The following is an 8872-nucleotide window of genomic DNA, read 5'->3' as shown; positions in this document are numbered from 1 at the left end:
AATTTAAAGTGCCATTAAAAGTTAAAATTCCCCATCCACTTTTAAAACTGATCTAAAAGGGAACCATGCTCTAAGAATTATGATATTGTTGATTGATTTAGCTAGCAATTTATTTTAAATAATTATTACAAGCTATAGCTATCCTTCATAATATGAAGTCACCCTACCATTGGGGGGTGAGAAGTTGAACGCGATAGCACTCGTTACTATTAGCCTACTGTCTTCATTATTACTTCTGCTGCTGCAAGGCTCTGAAGACGCTGGACAATAATACATTTTTACCTTTTATGTACCCAGTTGTACACGATATGTAACAATAAAGAAACGCATTGAACCTTGAATGTGCATTCCTGCAACTCGATTAACTGATCGAATAACTTTACAGGTACTTAATTCACATGTTAGATTTTAATCCCAGGCTACTAGTACTCTGTCTGTCTGTCTGTCTGTCGGTCTGTAAATATTTAACACGGCTTGTGTGGAGCCCAGGGCTGCATGGAGAGCTGTGTCACTGACTGTGCGCTGATCCCTACTTGCATTGATTTCCAGCGCCACAAATCCAGTCCAGAGAGTAAAGGGTTCTTCACTTCAGCAAGAATCGTGCAGCACAACTCCTACAATTCCAAGTGCTTTTCAGGGCGGGGGGTCCCCACTCACCAGTGCAAATATGCCTACCTATGATTATTTTGGGGGGCCTGAAAAAGTTTACAGCTGATCTATCTGTCACAAAAGGAGAATTTAGATGAATGTAATCTTCATTTCCATTCTTCAAAGCATTTAATAAGAACTTATTACCTTTTATATTTGTGCAAACTTACGTTTACACAAATATAGACAGACAGAAAGGATCGGAATAAGTGTTTACATGCTGACATTTTCCTGTTGATATCAAAAGGTTTCCATCACTCCTCTCAACCAGAATGAAACATTCCATCTGATCAGACTGGATCAAAGTATTCTCTTCTAATAGAGCATGCATACATGTTTAAACAAAGAAAAGTACGAACAAGCCCTTGTGAGTGACTAATAATTCATACTACGTTGGATCTATTGGAACACTAGGCTCTGTTTTCCATTTCCTGAAAAGGTAACTGTTTGGGACGATTTTCCAAGTGCAGAATCTGGCGATATTCCATACAGTAAGGATCGTTACGGGCTTTGTTCCAGCACACGTCCACACACACACACACACACACACACACACACACACACACACACACACACCTCTATCAGCTAGCTAGCACCCCAGACCACATCGTTCATCATCTCCTGAAACAAGCTTCTGAGACGTCGTCCCACTTTGAAATCAATTCTGCTTTCTGGGAATGGAAGAACTTGTGATTCCTAGAGCATAACTAAATGCATTTTAATATCTCTCGCTCGTTTCCACAATCACTGTAATCACAACAAAAATATGATGGCGTTACGGTACAATGCATGCATATTCAGTGCATGGAGCATACAAGTACTTCATTATTTCACCTCCATTAGTTTTATATATCTAACAACTCCATCGATCATTTCTTTGAAGTTAAACAGTCCCTCGTGTGTGTGCTGCGCTGTCACTGCCAACCTCCACCGTTGGCCTGCAGAAGGTGTAGTGTTTGTAGTTTGTACCTTTTTGAAAATGCTAAACAAATTTCCTTTTCGTTTGCCTATAATGAAAAAATAAGAATATCAAGGTTGAAACTGAAAGTGGTTAAATTATAGGTAAATAATTTGTACTGCTATTGTTAAAACACACACAATGTACCGCATGGACACTCACATGTATCGCTATAGTCCTTGGTGTGAGCGACTCTTAACACTAACAGAGATTCATGGTATTATTCCCCAGATCCTCTCCCTGCTGAACAGATGCCCCGACCAACCAGTAGGAGTTTGACGGAGAATCCAGTTCAAGCCATATGCAGCACTGCCGTGGGAGTTAAATGCGTCCACTCCGTCCAGACCTCCTCCATGGTGGTGGGTGAGTGTTTGCACGCACTCACTCACGTACGCACACACACACGCACGTAGTAGTTGTAGTTGGGGAAATAACCCAACTAAATGGAGGAGTGACATTTTCAACTACCCAGTGAATTCTCCAGATGAGCATTAATAATTAGTCTTGCAATATGCTGTTTGGATATTGTTTCCACAAATAAATAGCCTATAAAATGAAACAAATATATTTCAACTACCCAGTGAATTCTCCAGATGAGCATTAATAATTAGTCTTGCAATATGCTGTTTGGATAATGTTTCCACAAATAAATAGCCTATCAAATGAAACAAATATATCTGGGTTTTGAAAACCTCAAGGGATGCGACTGTGACGTATATACCATGCGGCCACTTTAACTTGAGATTTACGATCCTAGCACTTTTGAATCTCTGATGGAGTATATTATAGTACATTGTGGGTTGTATATTGAGATGGCAGGCATGTGTGAAAAAATCAAACATACGTATGGGACACTTTATTAGAACACAAAGAATGTCAGTAATCAACCAGTGAAATTACGGTATTTTCAAAGGGATTGCGTTGACAGCTGCAGTACACCGTTCTAACGGACCAGAAGTGGGGCCGCTGTCTCATTTGGGGCTGTGAAATTTGTATCTGTATAGGAGCATGTGCAGTATGTGCTCCAAGTTTGCAATACCAGATTTGTCCACTAGCTAATTTGTGCTTTGATGACTGTCAGAGTTTAATCACACAAGCATGATGTTGGCAGCTCCAAGGTTTACAAGTTACACCACTGGCAACAGACCGACTGTGGAAACAGAAGCAGTTTCATGGCCATGTCATATCCGTCATATGTCATATAATATATCCATAATGTGACTCGATGCCAATTACTGTCTGACTGAAATTTCCCCTTTCATTTTCATGCGTGTGCTGAAATGGACACTTTATGTTTATATATTATATTAATCCAGGAAACCCGGGGCCATGAAGTTTCCCTCTATAATAATTCTCATGCCATGTGATGCAGTGCCAGAAACGAGACACACCCACAGACAGACAGACAGACAGACAGACAGACAGACAGACAGACAGTAATTATCATGGCTTTGAAGAAGAGGAATTACCTGAATATAACTGCAAACTCTCTCTCTCTCTCTCTCTCTCTCTCTCTCTCTGTCTCTCTCTCTCTCTCTCTCTCTCTCTCTCTCTGTGTCCCTCTAATATTTTCTCACTGAGCTGAGGCCTGACTTACCATCTTTACAGTTCTTTGTTAAATGTTGGCTCCCATGTTTTATTTTGTTTTGTTCACTGAACCATGTCCAATGAAGTAAAACAGGAGAAAAGCCTGTTTTATCAGAGACCAAACATGTGAGAGAAATGCCTGTCCCTGTAGCTCTGTGTAACGCGAGTGAGTTTTCCTTTCATTGCTCTCCAAAGTACACAGCACAGCGGTATGGTGTCAATCTGTTTAAACCATACAGCATGAGGACGAATGGGGGAAACGCTATTACATTTGAGTTAAGTATAGGCTGAACTTGAATATATTTATATTTATACAGTATAGCGCCTTTATCCAAGGCACTTTACTAGATTGTGCATTACATTCACACACACATCCATACACACCTATGGCGGCAGAAACCATGCAAGGCACCAACTAGCACATCAGGAGCAATTAGGGGTTCAGTGTCTTGCTCAACGACACTTCGACACTAAGGGGCGATTCACACTATAGTCCTGGGTGCGCACTCGGGACCACTTGGCAGATGTTGTGGTAGGGTGAATGATTCGTACCGTTCCCGGAAGCGGATCGCCCAACCGTCCCCGGGACCGCATGGGGGGCGGGTCTCTGGACCGTTGAAGTGTATTCAGATACGGATCGTTCCAATGTGAATGCATGCGTACCTAAAGAAGGAAGTGAATTGTTTTTTTTAAGAACGTGACATAATCTCTAGTCGACGAGCCAAGTGTCAACAAAAAAACACACAGACTCTGCACGACGCATAACACCAGCACATTTCTCAACGGCGCCCGTCTCATGTTGAATCTGCGTATACGTACAGACTGGCGCAGTAAGCGCTGATATTATTCCACGGACTACATGTGGCTCTTGGGCTTTGCTTGGCATATAGTCTCGGGCCGAGCTAAACAAAATAATAATGATGCTAAAGTAGAATCCATAGCAAACTAATCAAACACGACACTGGAGCACAGAACTGACTGACACAGTGAATAGAAGGCAGGCTGACAGTGAAGTAGTATAACGGCAAAGAGGCAATGCAATCTCTGGATTTATTGAGCAGAGTTGATGGTCAGTGTCCGTGCGCGCCAGCCATCAAGCACGCCACCTGGAGAATCAAAGTGTGGTATGCAAGTGTACCCGGGTGCACTGTTGAATCTCGGGCAATGTGAATCATGGCCAGCGGGGACCAGGCAACTGTATTCGGAAACTGTTTGAATGAAACGGACTCAGTCTGTATCCTCTATAACTCTGGGGGAGCCCGGGTTTGAACTGGCAACCTTGCCGTTACCATCTGGCCACACCTGTTCTCCCCGTGTCCCCTAGGGTAGGTAGGCTCACAAAAAACATGCAGTAATCCCATGGTCTCTAAACTGCCTCCCCCTGGCCAGCCGGGGCGCCTGATGGAGGGGAAAGGAACTGGTCAGAATAACGTGTTCCTTCCATACGCTACATCCGGCCGGGGAAATCACACAAGCATGATTTTGGCAGCTCCAAGGTTTACAAGTTTCACCTCTGTCAGGTGAAAAGAAGCAGCTTGGACTCCTCATGCATAGGAGGTTATTGTATTACAAATATTACAATTTTAAATATGCAAATTTGGCATTATATAGGAAACAAAAAATGTAAAAGCTACTACTGTGGAAGGGTTATCATTATATTAATTTGCTTATATTGATCCTATAAACAATTTAATATAGGTATGGTTTTTCCCACTCAATTCATAATTAACGTTGGCTCAGGTCTGGCTCATGGACTACAAACTGGTTCTGAACTGAACCAGATCTGCAAGCTTGAAACAGGGAAGGAAGCAGCGAGCAGCACATTTCTCTATGTGGATCTGCTGCTTTTGATCAAGTAGGGTGTTAATTTACGAAAAGAAAACCCACGAAAAGTTAGAATATGGAGATAAGAGGTTTCTGTCCGACAGCGACAATATACAACACTATACTCCCCACAGCAGTGTGTGCACGCACAGTGCAGGACAAAATAAATACAAGAGAATGCACTTACGGACATTAAGTATTGCATGTCAGCTAGTGTAAGTCCACAGTGCACTGAACTGTTGATATTTCATCTCTCCTGCTGTATCTGTCTCACTGTGACAGATAAAAGACTTCCATCAGTGTAAAGTGTGAATGAATGTCATGGTGACACTGAGCAGACGACAGTTTGAAGTGAAGTTGGAAGTTTGTTTTCACGTTTGGTCCCAACAGTGGGAAACCCAGGAGTACTTGTGGCACCCAAAATGACATGGTCACCAAACTCACCGTAAGATCTGTCGCACCCTAAAATTAGACTCAAATCGAATAAACACCATCCGTCAGGCTGAAATACAAATAGCATCATCATGTATGGCCTACATTATACAGGTCTAACCGAACAGTGAAGATAAGTAGGAACACATGGAACTATGTTTTTGTGCTGCTGCTGCTGGCGTAGTGATACTGGATACCAAAAAAGAGTTCTACAGTATACAGACAGACAGAGAGGTCAAAGTTGATCGAAAGTTGCGATATTATTATTATTGTAGAAATAAGTCAACAATTCAAATTAAGCTAGTTCTGTAATTTATGAGTGGCCCCTCAGAGTGGCCCTCGACCCCCACCAAATGGCCGGAACTACTTAATATTCACCAAAACCAGACCAGATGCCTTTGCAACCACTATATTAATGGCAAGCATTTCCTAACGAGCAAGTCCAAACAATCTGAACTTACTAACTTTAAGTACTTGGACTTTTCTCCTCAGTTTAGTCAATATGCCAATTGATTCCTCCCCACAGACATTTTTGTGTTGTCACTGCGGAACTGAGGAACTGCCACTGAGGAACCCCAACCGAGAGGGCGTAGAGCAGGGGTGTCGAACTCAACTTGGGGCGAGGGCCGCATTGGTCAAAAGGTCACTTGATGGGGGCCACAACCAGTTGCGGACGCACGCTCGATGTCTCAGTCAGTCACTGCTATAATATCTATCTATCTATCTATCTATCTTGCTATGCTATGCTATGCTATGCTCAGACCCAGCCAGCCAGCAAGCCACACACATAGTGCTCAGACCCAGCCAAATAAAAAGTCAGAAAACTGGAATGTGGGAAAATGCCTTATTTTTACATTTTCTTAGTTCAAACCATTCCATGATTTCCCCATGCCCACACATCTGTGGGCTCTCTCTCTCTCTCTCTCTCTCTCTCTCTCTGAACAGAAACAAGTCGCGATGCGGCCCCTCCCCCTTACAATTTACAATTTAGGCATTAAGCAGACGCTCTTAATCCAGAGCGACTTACATTTAAGCAAGAACAAAAGCATGGGAATACATCACATAAAAGCATTTATCATGAAACATGCGTAAGCTAAGAAAGTAACAGTGGAATATATATATAATTAAACTATACATACACTATACATATAAACTATACATATTACTACTATGCTATACATATGTACTATGGCGTGCTATGACTATATACAATACAATTATAGTGCTGTCTACATAACATGCTATAAGTCTGTGTCAAATGCTATCTAAGCCAACAGAAATGCTCCCCTTCACTTCACACACACACACACACACACACACAACTTTGCCCCTATAATGTGCATGGGCTACTGGCACCGTTCCACTTCATCATATCACGCAAGAGACGCCACACACCAGTATAGAAGAGAGATAGTCACTTACTCACTTGTTGTAACTTGTAGGGATGCCACAAAGTGACCATCAGCCAAATCTAATAGTCGACAGCTCTGCCGATTAATAATCGATTAATTGAACCCACCCCCCATATTAATCAATATCAGATAAAACTTATAAGATTTTATATTATGCTCATGCCATGGTCACATAACCATTATATGTTGAGTGCATGCTTTGATGGTTACAGTTTTATAATCAGTTTTGATGAGTAAACCTTTGTGGAGATCTTCTCAGTTCTCATTGTATGCTAGTTACTGCCATTCAGGATGGAAAATGAAATCCATTTGGATTTGGGGAGAAGTAGTTTCATAAGGGGCTGGTATGAAGTACTTGATATAAACATGTTCAGTTCACTAGTCTACACTACTCTACTCTACACCTGCCTTAATTTCATCTGATTGTCTGTCTGGCAGGCACTTAACAAGCGACCGTTAACTGTGTCTGTTAGAGAGAAGGGCAGAGAAGAGTGTCATTGCTCAACTTGATTTATACTTATATTCTCCACTCTGATGAAGGTACATGTTAGATATATCATGCAGCCTTCCTTATTAGCCTTTATTTTGGCTACTAAAAAAAAAAACGGCCCGCCTGCTTGAGGCAGGCGGGCCGCAGAAGACGACGGATCACCAGTTTGACACCCCTGGCGTAGAGCCTTCATCCTACTCCTCCCGCCCAACACAGCCCGTAGGATTACATATAGTGATATCACCCTCCCCACCCGGCGTCCGTCATGGCCTGAAAAGGTTGAGAACCTCTGCTTTATTGACCATTATGCACAGCACGGCCATCTTGCCTTTATGTTAATGGCAGGGTGGTAACTAGGTGCAATTTCCCATTGACAGCCCATACATACAACAGAAAAGTCCTATCAGATTGTATTATACAACGTCAAACTCACCAACATTGCACAGCTGTACGAAAAGCTTGAATCCTGCTTGAATCCTCTTTCTAAGTGTTTGTTTCATAAAAACCCACTGTAGACATGTTATGAGCTACTTTCTTTCCTTAATTGCGCGTGATTATTTTTCTAAGGGTTGCAGTTTGGAAGTGCTCGTTAGATTTCACTCAACTGCCCTGCGTACCACCTTGAATTGAATTTGCACAAAATGCAGGAGGCAGTAGGACGTTGCTGTAAACAAGCACTTCCAAACTCTGATGGCAAGATGGCCGCAAATGGTCAACAGCAATGATTACTACGAGAATATATAGTGCTTTAAAAAGATCACTTATACCCTACCCTTAAGTCCAGAATCAAAAGTATACTTCTTCCGCCACTGGACCAGATAAAAACACCATCCATCCAAGAGTATAAATAGCATGTAGCATGTGTACACAGCGTCTGAGCCCACAGTGGAGACAGTAGTAGGATATACTTCACACAGGAAGGCGCGTGCAACCAGTTGTTTTTGTGGTGTGAGCAGCAGTAGACTCCTTCCATGATGTTGATTTAGTAGCACAGCGGAGAGTCCTGTTGGCTCGTCAACGCTGGCAGCGGACCTCCCCGTCTGTCACCTTCGTGGTGGGAGATCAGAGAAGGAGCTAGTGGAGATGCCATGATTGATGTCAACACTTTGGCCCTCATCTTCTCACAATCACCCAATTTATGTCTGCCGGAGACAGACGCACATAAATCATGTCGTCGTATATCTGTGCAGCTCTGAGGTTGGATGGATAGATAGAGTTTCAGAGGCATGGATATAAAACGGAGAGACTGAGAGATTTAAAACCCTTTCACAGCGTCCATATGGATCTGTGGAGCCAATTTGTGTTTTGTTTACTGTATCTCATAAAACCGTTTCCACGGCTGGTACTATTAACCCCCCAACCCCCCAAGTGAGGTCACACCAGTCTTTCCATGTGAATCCCATCCATCCACACACACACACACACACACACACACACACAGCCTTACAGCAACAATTCATTTTCTTCTTCTTTTTTTTTATCTCTAAACGATCATGCTGAAGCCTGTGAAATCAAATTATT

This window comes from Protomyctophum parallelum (assembly GCF_964188405.1).
Source record: "Protomyctophum parallelum genome assembly, chromosome: 1".
Taxonomy (NCBI): Eukaryota; Metazoa; Chordata; class Actinopteri; order Myctophiformes; family Myctophidae; genus Protomyctophum; species Protomyctophum parallelum.
Note: the sequence above shows the minus strand (reverse complement) of the source record.